We start from the raw sequence: 18,410 nt of genomic DNA, 5'->3' as shown, positions 1-18,410 counted from the left end.
AAAAAAAACTCAGTAGAGGTAGAATAGAGAGCTGAGTGCAGCTGTGTAGTCACTAGTACACATTGAACACTGTGTAACACAGGTAAGATAAAAATGCTATCATCATAGTTAATATGTGTGAGTACATATTGAGTTTATTGAGAGATGTATAAATATATGTCTATTACAGTGCATACATTCACACTGAGGTGCATTTAAATATGATATAATGTACTGGTATAAAAAAATTGGGAGTTGAAATCTTAGTGTAGTTAAGTCCCCATAAAAGCCTGCCTACAAGCTCCACGCCAGCAATAGATGGCCTACTTCCAGATAGGTAGGAAAGCAATATGATTTTAGCCTTACAGAGAAAAATAAAAAAAAAAAAAAGGCAAAAATTACAGCATGAAAATTGGCTTTATAAATAAAGGAGATCACACTCTGGATGATTAGAAGTAATTTCTCTCCACAAAAGAGGGTAAGATCTTCTTGGTATTTCCACAAGTAAATTCTGAGTCTTAACCTCTCTAGGAGAGATAAATGTGATATCAGACTCTAAAGCATTACATATTCTCTCTGTCTCTGTCCCCTTCTCTCTGTATGTATTAATTTTATAGATCTTTTTATTGTCTCAACTATACTGGTTGCGTGAGGAGCAGAACAATAGGCCAAGTACTTCCATTTCACACATGCCACCTCTATAATTCAACAAAGAATAGTAAAAAAGATCTATAAACTTGTTATAAATCAGTGCCCTAAACTAAATTAACCATCGAAATGGATTACCATAAAAATAATGTCATAAAAATATTCTTCACCTCTGTACTCCAGGTGTGTGTCTGTGTGTGTATGTGCTTGTGAATGCCCACGCATGCAATGCTTTGTGTGTGCCAAGGCCAGTGGCAGTGCTAATGGTGTGGCAGGCTCAGCTTCTGCAGCCTTGGAGGAGATGGCACCCAGGGCTGTGAGGATGAGCTTTAATATCTCTGTGTCTGGGAAAGTAACTCATAAACAGATCCACTAAAATATAATTACTCTACATAACTCACCTTTAGTAGTAGTGAGTCATCTCTGCTTTCTTATTAGCAGTGAAGCACTAGTCATTTTGGTTATGTTTCTGAGGTGCTGCTGGAAAAAATAAAAAATAATTAAAAAAAACCAATCCAGATGCAGGCTAAAGGATATGACAGCTTAAGCAATACGCAGCTTGGCCAAGGTTGGGTTCCGTTCTGCACTCCCTAAACACCAGCTCCCCCAGCATTTGATGAATATATATACTAAGCTCCATGAGAAAGGCACATAGGAGTATCAGGAGAGAAGACTGTGTGAAGTTCAGTATTGGACTAATAGGATGGTGGTTCAAGAGCTGGTAGATTTTTTCACTCTGGAGGAAGACATCAGAACAGCAGAGCTGGAGGTGGCTCTCCTGGAGATGACACTTTCCTTGCCCACCTCCCTGAGCTCACATTACCATCATTTACTTCACAGCCATCACCCGAGAACTCACCAGTACTACCCAAAGGTTTTCTAACTCCAAGTGAGACTTGTCTCAGTTTGGCCAGATAGCAAAAGCCACTTTTGAGAACCAGCAGCACCAAGGTAAGAGTAACTCGGGTGCAACACTGGCCTCCTCCTGCAGTCTACCAGTGTCATTAGACTTTAGATCTCAGTTTCTCAATCTATTTTTACAAGGGGATTCTTTCAACAAAAATAAACTGTGAAATCTTCCAGAAAGGGAATTCAGCTTGGTAGAGTTGGGCCACAGCTATCTCAGTGTTGAGAAGCATCACCTTTGGTTAAATATATATATATATGTGTATATATATATATATATATATATGTACACTCACACACATGCAAAGGGAGCAACTATGCCCAGGCAATAAGATGGGCTAAAAAACTAGAAAGCTGCTTTTCGATCCTGTTGGTGGGAGAGGGTAATATGAAGAGAAACAACTACAACCTCCTGAATAAGAAAGGGAAAGCCTAGGAAAAACATGTAGGGCTGAACTGCAGAAGAGGGAGTTATCACATATGAAATAAATGAAAAACAGCCATTTTGTATGCATAGGTGGTTGTCTTTCCCTGATTTAAAGGTCTGGTCACCACAAGCCATTCTAGGCTATGCCTAGCCTGTGAGATAATTCCTAACTGGGTATTTTAGTGCTGGTCAGGAAACAGGTATCACACTGAGAAAACCGAATTATTTATTTCTGCTCACTGGATTCACATGTATAGGAGCAGCTTGTTTTTTCCACAAACCAAATGTTGGTGTGCTCTGTGTACAAGTCTTTATTTTGTTCTGATGCACGACATAGTGGTACTGTAAAAGGCAGACAGATCACTGTCAAATAAAGTTTGCTTTGCTTAAAACTAGCTATATATTTATCTCAAAATAGGAAAGCACAGGCTACTGTTATTGGGGTAGGAGTGAAAGAGTAGGTGCCACACTATGATGGAGGTAAATTAAAGCAGCTCTACAGAGTTGTTACGTGAATCTGCTAATACAATTGGCACTGAAGTTAATCCAACCTGTGCAGCAGCTCCCTTTTTCATACACTGCAGGAAACAATGGGATTCAAAGCATTATTGCCCCTGAAGAGGAAGGACTGTGTATTTTGCTTTTAAATGTCTCAGTCCGGTATAAAAGATAAACTCACCCTTCAAAATAGAACAGTCATCACGTCATTGCAAATAATCATTGTTAGAAATGCGTCGAACTGCTAGGCCAGTTAATAACGACACCACATTTTATTTATATGGCTCCCATCTGCTGAAGCCTTCTAGGCAGCTCACAATGGGTTTGATTTTCAGCCAGACCTTAACATAGCTTCTGTTTATATGGATGCAAATAACAGTGGTTGGATGGCTGTGTGCATAAACAGGTCTAACAACTAATCTTTGTGACCATAATGCATGGTTTTATTCCTTCATGCAACAAAATCTCCATCTGAAAAATCCCTCTGACAAAGTACACAAAGCGTGACAAAGAACTAAGTTTCTCTATGAGTTTTTAATATTTTCAAGCGATTCAGCATTTGGCCTCACAGAGGGGACTGTGAAATGTGCATCACCACTGTGCCCATCACTTAGTGAGGCCCCTCTGATTCCACACTCCCAGTACGAGGCACAGCCCTGAAAAGGTAAAAGAACAGGATATATGAACAAAAGCTGCTCCTTTTCTCATCACCTCCTCTCTTGCACCCCACAATCTCCCTCTCCTTTGGCCAGGCCTAATATTCTTTCCTACCCAACCCCCCAGGCATCTCCTCACCCATCTCTTTTCTCTCTTCTTTGCCTCCTTTCTGAGCTCTGTTTCAGCTGTTAGCATTTTCCTCAAAATGCTCCACACAACCTGTTTTCTGATGCAGGGCACTGACTTCTCCCATGGCCTCTGCCTGCTGCAGCCACAACTCCAGCCACTGCGCTCCACCAGCGTCCACACCCGAGCTGTGTCTCCACGCACCCACCCGGTGCTGCTTCCTACCCACTTGTCCTTCACCAGCATGTTTCAGCAATGGATGACTGGCCTCTCTCTTAGGTGTCTGTTAGGATAGGTTCCATCTTTTTCTTTTTTGTGACGAAAAAAAAAAAGACAAAAATCTGAATACCTTGTCAAGCACAGTGCTTGTTGTTTGGAGCACTTCTATCAACTTCATGGCAGTAAGTGCTGTGCTTGGCAGTGCTTGCAGATCTGGGCCTCCGGATAATGGGTATATTTATAGTATGTGCATTGCTTATGTACCGATAGCTGCCAAAGTAGTAAACAAACAAATGCTCTCCATAAAACAATGAGAAAGTAGGATCATAATCTCTGATCGATGAACAGGGATGACAGGTTTAAAAAGGCTTCCTCGCTCTTTTATGCAGATTGCTTTTCCAACTGCCTGAATCTCAGCCAGCGTGAGGAGGCTGGAAGCCTCGAAGGGAGGTTTTCCATGGCTCTTCAGCACTGACAGCACCTCCCCAAGGAGCAGACCCTGAGAAGAGAGCGATGCTGGTGTGAGGAGGCCCCACGTCGCTCAGCAGGAGCAGACAGTGAACAGTAGGCCTCTGCCTCGCGCTGACCCCACAGGCAGGAGACGCAAGAGAAGGGTGGGCCTGAGCACACAGAGGGGTGGCTCAGAGCCATGCACCAGCCAAGCTGCACCTGCAGGACCAAGGTCACCGCCCAGGACATGGCATGAAGTCTCCCAGACCCTTTGAGATAGGTCTGATGCCCAGCAGGGACTTACAGACTAGTGGAGACATCGGTGGATGTGAGAATGGTCTTCCAGTTCTTCGCCAGAACAGCTGCTTTGAGGTTCCCAGCCTGAACCTACTTCCTAAGGAAGAGTTCATGCATGGTGCATCCAACAAGTTCCTCAGGGGGACGCTTTGGAGAGACACATTAAAACTAAGGTCCATACACTGATCTGCAGTGCGAGGTTGTCTGGATCTAACTTTTAAACCAGTATCAAATCTACCTGCAAACTCTAAGTCTGCATTTGTGCTTCCCTCCATACACCCATATCAAAATTAAGATGAACACAGTGCAACATCTTTCTTTTTTTTTTTTTTTTAATTAGATACAACCTAACGAATCTATTAGTCTGATCTTGGCTCCATATATCTTCCTGGGAGTCCAGAGAAATCTAAAAGCAATGACCTTGACCAAGACATTAAAAAACCGATTAAGTTATATTTAGATCTTTGTTTATTTAAGTACTACTTTCTTAGCAAATTGAAATACATGTAATTTAAGCAGCAGGTTAACTTAATTTAAAAATGAAAACAAAGGAACATTTTTAACACTGTAATACAAGCCAGTTCATGATGTTTCTGAACTACTCAATGTGAATGGCCTGATTTTTAGATTGTTGTGTAGTAATAGCTGCAAGTTAAGTCAGTGTGTGTTTGCATCTTAGAAAGTCAGGCCATAACAAACACTCTAATTGACATGTATAAATTCCATTATTAGCGTGGATCCTCTAAAATAATATTATTATGAGGGGTCTGTACTACCTGACTAAGAAACATTATTTGTTGATTGAAATACAGAATAAAATTAATGTTGATGACTCAACTAATAACTTCATATTTAAACAGCAAGTTTCAAGCAAAGAATCCTCAGGCATTTCAGAGCTGAGAAGCATAAACATGCCATTACGATTTTAGGTAGGCAGAATGCAATTATCCAAGTTGGATTCTGGCCAGAACAATGGGCACTGCCCCCTCCTATTCTTATTTTTAAAGAAGTTCCCCTACAAAAGCGATGGCAGCTGTTGCAAGAGATGAATCCATCAGTTACTCACACAACCCATCTATTTGATTCCAAGCAGCCCTGATTCCTACCAAAACAGCCTTCGTTCCTAGCACAGTGAAACAAAGACACTGGCCAGCCACCTACATGTGGAAAGCTACATGCTAATTTTCTCCTTCCTCTTGGATTTTCTGCTGGGAAAAAAAAAAAAAATCCTACTTGAAGAGATGCTTTATTTTTTACTGGAAGAAGTGACTTCAGAGCTGCTTCAAGTGGGTTGGACCTGCTGGGAGGATTCACCCTGTCAGCCAAGACATACAGGGGAAAAAATGGGTGTCTCCTCAGACATCCCTTAACCCTCCCACCCTCCTGCCTACATAGCATTTTTAAGAAATGTGCTGCTATAGAGGTTGGACTGGGTGATCTTGGAGGTCTCTTCCAACCTAGATGATTCTGTGATATATCTCTGCCATTTCCCTTTGCACCTTCCTTCTCAAAGTCACCAGGACCTTTTGCAGAAGGGGGCTTTGCAGGTACAGATGGTGACTAACTCTGGGCTCACTGAGATTAGCATCAGGACCGGAGGGCACAGGAATGCTCTCTGTGCTTAGATGAGGCTGAAGAGGAGAGTTCACCTCCTGCATCACCATCTTCCACCACTTCAATATCCCAAAATAAATGTCCTCAAAAGACAAGTGTTCTCCCTATAGTTTCTCCTTAAATTACTGGGCATTACATAGTCTCTCCAGGATTCAAGTATCATCTCAATCTCGGAACAACCTCCAATGGCCATTTAGGATTCACAAAAGCCCTGTTTCAGCAGAGCACTTGAGCTTGGCTCCAGAATACCAAAAATTGCAGGTCAGGAGAACACTTATATCCTGGAAAAATGGGTCAGACTTAGGCACATGCCTAAATGCTTGCTGAACAGAGAGATTATTCACACACAAAATACATATTTACATGTTTTACTGGTTTTGGACTCAAGACCCACAGAAGAATTGCATTGAACCAGTACTGAACCCTGCCAGAAAACCATTATCTCTGTCCCTTTCCCCCTTAAATGTGTCCAGAGCTGTTACCAGATCAAGGCTATTCTAGAACTAAAACGGGAAATTTATTCAACAAGCACTATAGCAGGTGGCAGCTGCTAAACAATCTGCCACCAATCAGCAGTTTATGAAAGAGAGTAAAGAATCCAATAATAACTCACAGTCGGGGAGGGAGACACCGAGCCTGCAGTTACTGAGGGAGGCTCATAATTAGACAGAGCCAACTCTTTGGCAAAATTATTTCTCCTAAAATCTGCTTAACTGGTAAACTTGGCACTCCAAAGATCCTGCAGGCAGTATACCCACAGCTGAGCCCGGTGCAATGTAACCTGCAAGGTATCGCTGAGCGGTTTCTTGGGAGGGCTGGGTGGGTGAAAAATGAGGCTGGTGGAAAACCCAAATCATTTTGTCTGCCTTCCTCTACTCATTTGCTTCTCCTGGAGAAAGTCTATCGTTATGCAAGAGCCCTGATTTTTTACGACATTCAGCCTGTTCCCAGATTAAAGTATGCAGATGAGTCAATGGCACAATTCTCTCAGAAAACTTCCATGGTGTCAGTCTGGTGAGGTTGGGCTCAGAGCTGGAAGGTGGTGTGGCAGGGCCCCTGAGTCTATTTGCAGGTTCCTATACCTGTTCATCTTAAGTGATCCGAGTTTGCTATGGTTTCTTAAAGCTCCACATATGAAATTAGACAAAATAGAGTTTAATTTCCAAGAAGAACTAAGAAAACTCCAGCCAGCCTCATGGTAGGCCTATTTTTTCAGCTAGATTACAGCACCATCTACAGGCCTTTCCTGATTTAAGACTAGCGTCAGGCAGGTTGTTCCACTATCTGTATATAATTATCTTTTGGCTTCAGCGGCATGTCTAGCGCCGTGACAGACTGTATAGTCCAGCTCACTATGAACAGGGCAAAATCCCTTTAGACCGGGCTGAGAAAAGTTTGGTAACAGATGACGAACAGGTTTGCTTCTTCACAAGAAGCAGCAAATCTGTGAAGTGCCCTTGGATTTCAGTAGCTTGATTCTAAAACACAGAGGGTCTGTCATTTCAGTTTGATTTTAAATATTCAACCAAAATTTCATTTTTGTTACGCAGTTCTGCTTAGCACAGTTAAATCAGAGCTGCAGGAGAGAAAAGTAAAATGCAGAAATTAGATGTCAGCTAAAACTGAACAACAGATTTCTACCACAGTAGCACAAGCTTAAAATACTGCTGCTCATTTTGGACCACATATGTAGAAGCATTAAGCACAGTTGATCCACCAGAATTCATTATACTTAACCTCAGCTGGTTGACACAGATATGAGAACTCTCTACAAGACAAGATCAAGGTCATCTCTGTCTGGAGACAGTTATTTGCTAAATTACTTGCCAAACCAAAAGAAATTTAATTGTTTCTATGCATGTAGAAGATCCTGGGATAAGCACTGGTTTGGTGTGAAGAGGGCTGTGGTGAAGCAACCCACAGTATAGCAATCAAATGTAGTAAAATATCAATCCTCGTGTAACAAATAAAGTCATTCTGCCTTCAGCTGAACATCAGGCTGAAGTATCAAACCACAAACAAAAATATAAGTTGGCCATACACACTTCTTCCTTACACCAAACCCAGTTACTTGAAATCCAGAATCAGGCTCCAAATAAATAAGCTTGATGGGCTTCAAAAAATCCAGAGGCCAAAAAAAAAAAAAAGTGTTTAGGAAAACTTTACCTGCTTCCTGATGTTGTGGCTCTTAGGAGGTGAAATGTTATTTTAAGCATTTCTCTGTGGCTAGGAGAGAGCCCCCCCCCCCCCCCCCTTTTTTTTTTAAATGAAGGTTGGGATTCAAACAATCCCATGATGAGAGGGCCTGAAGCTTTATAACAATACCAAATATCACAAGACTTGTGATAATATCACAAGAGCTGGCAGCACTGTGAATCAGCACACTATGTCTACTGGAAATTTTCTTTTCTTGAATCTCTGCCATGAAAATAATTTAGCTCTGTACTATACCTATGTAATGCAGGGAGAGCCACAGTAACCGCAGATGGTGCCAGTGTTAAATGCCTTTCAAATAAGAAATTGTCCCCCCTCACTCCAAAACTAAAGAGTAAATGGACAGGGGGATGTGCGCATGCCACAGTTACCACCTATGTGAGGATTTTGTTATCTTAAGTGCTGTTGTCTAAAACGCTACACACCCTATGGAATTAAAAGCCATAAAGCTGCTGTCTTACTGATGTGTAACAGTACATACTGCACACCGACTGCTTGGGATTAATTGCACATATAAAAACAGATTTCTTTTTAAAAAGTCTGCGTGCAGAGAAGAATCATTAATTTCACTTGAAGTGATTCCCAAACAGGATATGGAGCCTCTAACAGCCCTTTGGGTTGTGCCAATTGTTTTGTGCAGGTGTTTAATCCAAGTGCTCAACCGCACGTAGGGAACAGTCATTCTGCAAGTACCGGGTGGAGTGGGAGCTGCATGGTGGTGTCACATAGCTGCAAGGGGTTGATTCCTCAAAATCAGCAGAAACCTTGGGAAGCTGCTAATTCTTGTAAACAAGAGCCTGGGTTTTATGGAGCAAAACAGAGCAGAAAACACTGAAGTACACAAGAACCAAATCCCTTCTGCTAAAGCCTCTTTTATTATACTAGAGGAGCACTAAAACCTGCCATAAACAAGCTGATTGCTCATTTCAGCCTCTCTCTGTGTCTGCAGCCAGGAAAAGCAGCAGCAGCCACAGACTGAGTTGAGCTGCTGGGATAGGAAACATCTCCTGAAGGTCAACGCTACTCATATTTTTAGTTTTCATTAGAACTTCCTCATTCACGCGAACTTGAAAACAATATATACATATTTAGGATGAAAGCTGAGCTGCAGTTGCTGTACGTACAATACCACCCAACCTTTGCTATGCTTTGTAATGCGGCGCTTTGATATGAGGCTGCAGTAAGATTGGATGGCTCTGAGGTGAAGGAAGGGAGAGGTCCCAAGGCATTGCAAAGGGCTTTTGAACCTACCATGTCTGATCTCGAGGAGCTTGATGAAAACAGAGGCTCCCGTAACAGCCAACATGGCATCTGTGAAACAGATTTTGTGCCCACCTTTGGCTTCCAGGAAAGCAGCTCTCCTGTAGGAGCCAGTGTGAGGCAGCCCAGCAGTGTCTTGGGGGGAGGAGGAGGAGGAGGAAGCAAGGAGAGGCTGCACCCCACAGCCTTGCAAAACAGCAATTTGTTTCCAGAGGGACAGCTACTCCAGGGCTGTATATGGGGCTGAGCACAGAGGTCAAGTCACAGCCTCAGACTTCTCCTGACTTTTCTTCCCAATCTTTCAGTACGGGACTTTCCCTGCTCTAGGCGACACAAGCAAGTCCCCAGATTGGGTCCTATGGGACAGACCTGAAACCCACTCCAGTCAGTGGAAGCAGAGTAGTTTATAGCGAACTGAGATCAGGGCCTCAAGCAAAAAAAAAAAAAAAAAAAAAAAAAAAAACAGTTGAAAGTATTAAATGGCTGTAAAGGCTAGAGATGACATTGCTGATCAAAACAAAGAGGTCAGCCCCAAAAGGTGGGATACATTCTCAGTAGAATCTGCACTCCAACCCACCCTGATCCAGGGTTAGCTGTAGCTTTTACTAGATTCCATTGAACATCTGTGTTGTACTACATATGGAGACGCAGAATAAGTGAACTTACTACAGCAGCTGAAACACAGAATTCGCACATGGCAGCCAGCACTTGAAATGCCTGGCATGCCTGCAACACACGACCGCGGAGAAACCCAATGAGCGCCTTCCAGCCCACCTTTGAAACTCCACGCCAGACAGCACCTGCTCAGTGCCTGCCACCCTCCGTAGCGGCAGTCCCCTCCATGTACTGGTATAATTGAATCTTTCCCCAATGCATGGGCTGGAAAACAATTTCTTCCTCTGAACAAAGAGGTTAGCGCCATGGGCAGGGGCCATGGCTGGAAAGGAGCGCACAAGCCCAGCCTGGCTTTCACCAATGAAACATAGCTGGCAGAAAGCAAGCACGTTCACTAATGAATTATTCCAAGACAATTAACAGTCTGAGGGAGACGCTTACAACAGCTTAATGCTTACTGTCAAGGGAAGCCAGTACCAAGCTCAGCACTGCCTCACCAACTCACAAAGGGAAACAAGGCAAAAATAGAGGGGAGGGAAACATCAAGGAAGAAAATACAGCATCTGTGAGCTGTTAATTACAAAGGTGCACACGCTGGAGTAACAAGGATGCTAATAGAGTTTTATTAGGAGACAAGAGAACCATTTTCAGGAGCTTTGTGGAAGAGCCAGAGCCCAGTGGGCCCAATGCTGGGCTGGTATAAACAGCACTCTGATCAGCACTCACTGATGCCTATGTGATGCTCTGGGAGCTGCAGGGGTTCATGGCTTTCCACACACTCTGTGGTCATACACCTGGTCTTTGAAATGTATTTGCATGTTTCGAGCTATAACGAGTGCTTGTTCTACAGCCTGAGTACTAAGTGTGAAACTCAGCCACCTGAGGTGGGGAGCCACAGCCCCATTCCCAGGAAGAGTGGCAGCCTCTGTGCTAAGACACCTGTGTGAGATCAGTAGCTTACCCATGAATAACAGAGATAAATAAATGGTGAAGAATCTGATATCAATCTTACTCTGTTTTTTTTCTTTTTTTTTTCCCAACTTGCTCAAGGCAACATAATTCAAATGCTTCTGTGCAGTCATTACACATAGAGCCAAGCTGAGCTCCCACTTAATAAGGAATATTTAGCACCCTTACTCTGAAGCTCTCCGATCAATGGAGTCCACACTCTTAATCTCACCTTGCTCTTGCTAACAATGTGGTTACTGTGATGTTGGCCCTGATCCTCAAAGGAAAGAGGATATTAGAGCCGAAACCTCTGGTAATGAAATCTCATGTAATGAAAGTGTGTTTACAGTGAAATGTTTGTATGTCGCCATCAAATCAGAGCCTCACAATGCAATTTCCAAAAGCCTCTGCAATTATACAAGCACCACAAAGTGGGACTGGGTGGCAGGCAGGTTATTTAACGTTTATTGCTACTACATAACGCACTGTAACTCTGCAAGCAAAAAGGGTGTGAAGGATAGCAGTATTTCACAAAATACACACAGCACAATTAAGAATCACAGGCTCGGAACATTTATAAGTGCTTTCAGTATATGTTACTCCTTATTAAAAATGAATTGCATGCAGCTCAAGAGAAAGTCTTATACTTGTAAATACCAATAAACCATAAGGGAGAAATCATTTCAGTGGATGGCCAGAGAGTGAAACAGACAGATTAATGAAGAGAGAGCATGTGAAAACATTTAAGCATGGCAAGGAGAAAGCACATGTTCTATGAAAGTGCTGCCCCTATGGAACAAGGCGTTTTAGCCCACCTCATACATGGTGATAGGCGAATCAAAGCAGTCTTGTCACCAGTAGTATCAAAAGTCTGTGTATGGAGTCCACACAGATTAGTATAAACAGAGTCTCTGCATCTGCAAATCTTCTGCATGTGATGCTCTCACGACAGAGAATGAGTTATCTGTTAGGAAGCCCTCAAGACAGGAGTTCAAGCAAAGGAGGACTTGTGTGCACAGGTGCTTCCATTTGTGTCAAGAAACACACATAAGATATTTGCTTCTGGCTTGTCCCCTGAGTTAAAACTCAACACGAATAAAACCAGCTTCACCTTTTGCATGGAGGTCTAATGAGCATCATGACACACAGCAGCTTTGTTCTATAGGATGTTCTCAGCTTACTTTACGCAGATACTTCTTTACCATAATAAATGCTGAAATCCTAACGCACTTCCAGTTCCTTGAGCAGCAGCTGTATATATTAATGCACTGACTGAGGAAAGGCTCAGAACAAGACTGCAGGGAGGGACAGAGAATACCCTGGCACAGGGTGCATTGATGATAAACGCAGCATCCAAAAATGCATATAGACTCAAAGAAGATTCTCTTAAGTGTTTTACTATGTGTAAATGGTGAAAATCCCACACTGCTTACTCTCTCTTGAAAAAGGACATCCATAAAAAGCCACTGTTTTTTGGCTCTTGGTCATCATCTGATTGTCAGAGGCAGTGCAGGGCATAGTAAGTCAGATGCTAAGCAAGCCAGGAAGCCAGGTGTCTCCTTCAACATCAGCCAGTGTGCCAGACACACACCCATCAGTTTGGCCAGCTTCTGCCAAGATCATCTTTCATCAAGGTCACTCTTTCAGGATAGCGTAGGAGCAGCCTGCAAATCCAATATATTCAACAATAGAGCCTGGAACCTACATTATAAATCGGTGCTTGTTTGATCTAAACACTAATACAGATATATCAGAGACAGTTCCTAATGTGGGGTATTCACAGCCTGAACAAATAAGGCAGATAAAGACTGGGAGGGAAAGAGGCAGTACAACTCCCCCATGATCACAAAACAAATGAAGAACCAGGAACAAAAGTGCTGCAGCCCACCCTGTCTGCTGTGTCGTTCAAGGACCTTTTATTTTTTTGTTAATTGTTCGGTAATTACTTCTGAATGCTGGAGAAAGCAAAAAGCTGAAGACAAACAGGCCCCCACAGAGTTAGAAAACATCCCTGCTGTAACACAGACTCGAACAGGTTGAGTCTGCAGCCAAAAGAGTTCCCAGGAGAGGAAGCAGAGCTTGCTGCTACAAGAAAAGGGTCAGCTGGTTTCTGAAGCAACCAAGAAGCCTGTGGATGCATGAACAGAGGTAACGCCTGAGACAAACTTGGAGAAAATTGCACCATGGAAAGTGTGCCCACAGGAGCAGGAATGAGCAAGCTGTGCACTAGCAGGCCACCACATGCAAGCACGGGATGACTGAGACACAACTGTCCAGTTGTAAGCTCAACAGCTTTGGGGTAGGGCTGCCGCTGGTCCCACACACCGGGTTGCAGCTTCACAGCTTTTTAAAATCAGAACAGTTTGACTTGGTTTAGGTTAATCTAACCCTTTGTCCTTGTAAACTAACTAGCAGACCTAACTCCTCTTGTTATCACTGTTTTCTATCATATTTTTCTACTGAATGCTTCTCGGACTGGTATCTGAACAGCTTCACACTGCACTTCGTGCTCACTGACATCTTATACTCTTACAACGTTCATATAATGGGGAGTCAACAGCAAGGAAAGGGAGCTAGGTGAATAATGAGGATGCTCCTGTAATTAACTTCGTTCGCTGCAGTTTTTGGTTTAAAATGGAATAATCCACTCCACTTTATTGTCATAACAACATGTTAATATGTTCCTATGTCCTGGTTCCACTGAGGTAATCTCCATTTTTAGCCTGATTATTTACAGTCTCTGGAATACCATTTTGGGTACCACTGAAATCCCACTTTTCTGTACAGAGCAGTAAGTGGATGGGGTGTGCACTTTGGTGGGTAGCATTCAAAATCTTTTAAAGACTTTGTGAACTGTAGGCATGTACCTATTACCGAAGCTACTCTAGCTCATTGTAGACACCGATCTAATTTTGATGATAAGCTCAACTCAGACACCACACTCCAGAAAACATCCTCTGAGTTTTTGTCACATCAAGTCACAAGTCAATAAAAGAGATGCAACCTCAAAATTAAAAAGTAAGAAAGAGAGCTGAACAAGATTTTCTAGCAACAACCTAAAAAGTGTCATTTCCAAAACCAAATGGTTTTCTTTTTCTGTAGACTGAACTTGAGAGGCAATCACTTGTCTGGAAAGAAAAACCCCTCAATTAAATACTTCATAAAGATTTTAAAATCTTAATAATGATAAACACCAAGGTTTTAAGTTTTGTGTACTTGCAATACCTGTGCCTCTGCACATATCTACCGATATGGCTTTGCCCAGCTTATCTTTCCTTCTTTTTTTTTTTCCCCCCCTCAACAAAATTCTCAGGTAAATATCCAATACATATCCATAGCTATTTTAATATAAAATTGTTTTTAAAACCATTCACGGTAGCTAATTGCTGAGCACAGAAGATCTGAGCAACAGTTCTGTTTGCCAGAGTTAACGCTAGCATTATGTCAAGCCGCAGAACCCAACTTTACAGCCTTTTGCAGCATTTGTTACAACAGTACTCTCCAGTGTATGAATAAGGAATCTGAAACTGTCTGCTTTTACTTCTTGAATAAACTCTGCCCTTTATGCCTTTAATTTGATTGTGAACTATGGGAAGAGATAGCAACTCCTTACCCACGTGAACCACGACCTGTTCAGCACAGAGGAAGCACGCAGTCTGACACGAACACCACTGATGGCAGGTCCTCAGGCAAGGAGGACCCCGATGGGGCAGGCTGCAGCCAGCTCCTCAGCCACCATCTCTGCTCCTGGGGGATCTCATCTGGGAATCAGTACTTAGGTACTTCTTCACTTAGAAGCTGCACTAGTCTCACCGTGCTTAATAACCACCAGCTGACCTGCTCCTCCAAAAGGGTACCTAATCCCGGCTTGTCTTTGTTTCCACCAAACTCCTAGGTAAAAATAAATAAATGAATAAAAATCCACGATTCAATTAGGAACTGTGCAAAACAAAAGGTTACTTTTATTTTCTGCTGGAAAAGTTCACAAATTACACAAATTAAACTACAGCACTGCTGAGCATTTTCATCTCCCACAAGCTTCAAACAGCTCCAGGAGCTCTTAGCAACTATCAAAAAGTAAGCCTAGTATGAACACATACCTGAATTAGGCAAACATTTCCCTTCTCGTTCATGTTTCTCGGTTCTACAGACGCGTTGACTTTTATAATGGCATTTTAGACACATCAGGAAAGTATGTAATCTATTACATAGCCATAAATAAAGCTAGGAAATTACACTGATTTTCTGATCTTCTAAAGAATTAAGAGGGATATGAGTGTCCCAGCTTGCAAAATCAATTCACATACGCAACTTGTTTATCAGTCAAAACTTTTTACATTTAAATTTCAAATTAAATGAATCACTATTGTAAATGTTGTTGTGATCTTCCTGCAACAGATCTAACAAGTAACTAAAATAAAAGGAAGGTAAAAAATCAGAAAGCGAAGCATTTGTGATGAGAAGGTCAAATAGTGTTTAAATTGGAAGCAAAGGAAGTTGCATTTATGCCAATACCGAGTTTGTATTACTCAATGCTTTTCCCCAGCTGGGTAGCTATGTTAAGCAGTATTTCTGCTGGCTCTCTGCTATGCCTGTGTTAGAAGCTGCTCCACAGATATAAGAAATAGAGCCATAACAGCAGGAGTAATATACATTGTGCTCCTATACCATTCATTCAGTTGCAGAGCAATAATAGTTGCTGTGTCACCACTAATTCTCTGTTTTCTGGTCAGCTTCTTTATGTTATGGCTGAGACTGTACTTATTTATTTTTTGTGACTTGGTAAGGTAGATAATACTTCACATAGGTCTCTTGCTCATACACATACAAGCAGAGAACAACCAGGCTTTGAAAATATCACTGTTGTTTTCTCAGAGTGCAAATGACTGAAATGCAATTCATGACCGCTGTAAGATGCAGGCAAAGTGGTGACAGAGAGGTTCCACTAGGTAAAACACAGCCCAAATAAAATTCAGAAAGGTTTAACATATTCATTGCAGATGACGAGGATCCTGAATAATTGCTCTACCGAGTGTGGGTGGTATGCAGACACTTCAGTGTACTAAATCAGAGCTGGGATTTGGTTTGAATTAATGTTGTCCTACCACCACTCCTGCATTGCTCATGCTGCCAGAGCCAAGACAAAATGTCTGTCGACAGCCTCAAGAGGCCAGGAAGAGCTCAGTAGCTGCTGGCCACCAGTGGGGTGGGAGGTTTCCCTCTCCACAGCAATGCCCTGTAGGAACACAAATGTGAATAATGGATAAGTAGGTTGTTTGCAGGCAACACCCAACGTATCTGTCTACAAGCACAGTCCAGGACCTCAATGAATTTACAGGTCAATCTCCCATTTCGAGACCCCCTCTGGTTCCATCTGGATTGCTTTCTAACAAGTCTTAGCGGATCAGCTGCACAGTTAAGTCTCACTAGCATGAGAGACTGGCAGCATGACATAACCTCACTATTAGAATAATCCATTTCTTGTTCATCTTTGTATCTCTTCTACATGGAAAAAGCACAAGATTAAATAAAAACACATGGTCAAATTAATTCTTGTGCCTGTCTTCAGTTTAATTAGTTGAATAAGAATTGTGAACATGATGTGTTGATGGAGATATGAACAAAGAAATAGAATGGGTAGAAATAAGATCTGAAATCAATCAGTATGTGATTCAACTTGTAATTGTGATCATTAATGGCCACAATAATGTGGCAGGTTTTAAACAGTTTCTGCTCTTTTTTTAGAGACCTGGAAAACATCATCATTGGAATCAACTTTGATTGACTTAATACTAGGACACAACATTTTTGAGGGGGGTTGATGAGAGTTGTGTTGCTTTCTGTGCACCAGCGCTCATGTAGGACACAAAAGACTCTGATCTATCCTAGTATAATATTCTCCAGTCATACCTTTTACAGTTTATTTGTAGAAGGCTGATTCCTATGTACTAAATCTTTAACAGAAAAGAAAGAAGCTTGAATTTGTTCCATCAGACATCTGAGAAATATCTCATAAAGCCATATTCCCCAAACACTTTGTCCTACCTGCTACCTTCCTCTGCCCTATAATTCTGTTTGAGGGGTTCTTTTTGTTTGCCGGGGGAGTGGAATATAGAAGGAGGGAGAATTAATTTTTTGAAGATACAGTTGCACCTGCTGTAAGTTCAGTATGCTTATAGATAGAGACTAAACTAAATCCTCTTTACCTGCTATTTTTCCTAGGTTACAGTCATGTTCCTTGCAGCATGAGATGTATTCTCAGCTCGAAGGATCCAGATACCATTTTCAGAATTTCCAGAGGTGCTCAGTGTTGATTTGGCAGTGTTTCCTTTAAAAGCAAACTTCCACTTGCCATCAGTGTGGATGGGTAAGCTAGTAATAAATGCTTGTTAATGCACCCTTAGCACACCAAATGTAAAATTACTTCTTTAAGGATCATCCCTCTATTTTCTTTCACAGTTCTTAGCCACTCTTGCTCTTCTGCTTATCTGTGGTCATGCATACGGGCCTCATATCCTCAGAAATGGGTCCCTTTTCTCAATCCTAGCCACTGCTGTTTGACTTAATGTAAGATCCAAGCAGTTTACATTTGTTTCCTTTTCCTTACCTTCATCACATTTTTTGTCCTCTCAATGAGCTTCACAAAATAACTTACCTAGCTGTACCATATAAAACGTATTCTCTCTGAAGCCACATTGGTAACTTTTATCAGAGCACAATTCCCTGTATATTTTGTGATCTGAGCTCTTAAAATCTCCAGGAACTTGCCTGCAACCAAAGTCAAATTTAGTAGCCTATTATTTCCTGTTACTGTAGTGCTTCTTTCATAGACTAAGATAATGTTAGTTTCCTTCATGTCCACTTATACCCCTCTGTCTCCCTACAGAACTATTAAATATCATAATTCATTCAGTATTCTCCTACGGTGGCAAAACCCAGCACACTGCTATCCCTCCCACTTGTCAAAGACAACAAAGCAAACAACTAATCTGAGATCATGGATTCTAAATTTTATAGATATGGCCTTTTTTGTGATGTTCCAAAATAACACAGGCCTCTTACAGGTTTTCTCAGGATTCCATTTAAGCTAAATAATAGTGTTTTAGAAATAGATACAATATACACTCTAGGTATGAATAATTTCCACTGATGAGAAATCCGTTATGACATACATGAATTGCCTTTTTTTTTATTTGAATTTGGCTAACTTCAGTTTGGTCTTGTAGGCTGTGATCAAGTCAACCCTAAACTTTCCTCCAAAGTAGCTAAACAGACGCTTGCACATGTGGCTCATTTCTGAACCTATTTCCCTTTTTACATCCTTTCTGGGTGGCATCGCTCAGTAGGGGACATGCCCTCATCGCAGCAGGGCTGGCAGAGGGGCAGTGCCACCACCCTGCTCTCACCCTGACTTCTGCTGCATACGCACGGAGGTATGGCACAGTGTAGCTTTGGGAGTTCACGTTACACAGAGTATTCATCACTATTCCTGAGACCCTGCCAGCAATTCAAGCCAAAAGAAAGTGAATAAAAAATCCATTAATTCAGTAGC

General features: G+C 42.0%; 1 long non-coding RNA gene across 3 annotated transcripts in view; it reads right to left on the bottom strand.

Annotated features, from left to right (window-relative positions):
• The window catches only part of LOC308195360, a 118,983-nt gene extending 100,821 nt beyond the window's left edge, over window positions 1-18,162 (bottom strand). For 2 of the 3 annotated variants that reach the window (XR_013951432.1, XR_013951433.1), the window contains exons 1-2: window positions 14,472-18,162; window positions 1,029-1,107 (exon numbers count right to left, since the gene is read on the bottom strand). This is a non-coding gene — a long non-coding RNA (uncharacterized lncRNA). The remainder of the gene's footprint in view (window positions 1-1,028; window positions 1,108-14,471) is intronic. The other variant, XR_013951434.1, reaches the window with a different exon arrangement.
• Window positions 18,163-18,410: the final 248 nt, after the last annotated feature.

The sequence above is a fragment of the Anser brachyrhynchus genome (assembly GCF_964034855.1).
Source record: "Anser brachyrhynchus genome assembly, chromosome: 5".
In the NCBI taxonomy this organism is placed as follows: Eukaryota; Metazoa; Chordata; class Aves; order Anseriformes; family Anatidae; genus Anser; species Anser brachyrhynchus.
This window is presented reverse-complemented; position numbering and strand designations above follow the sequence as displayed.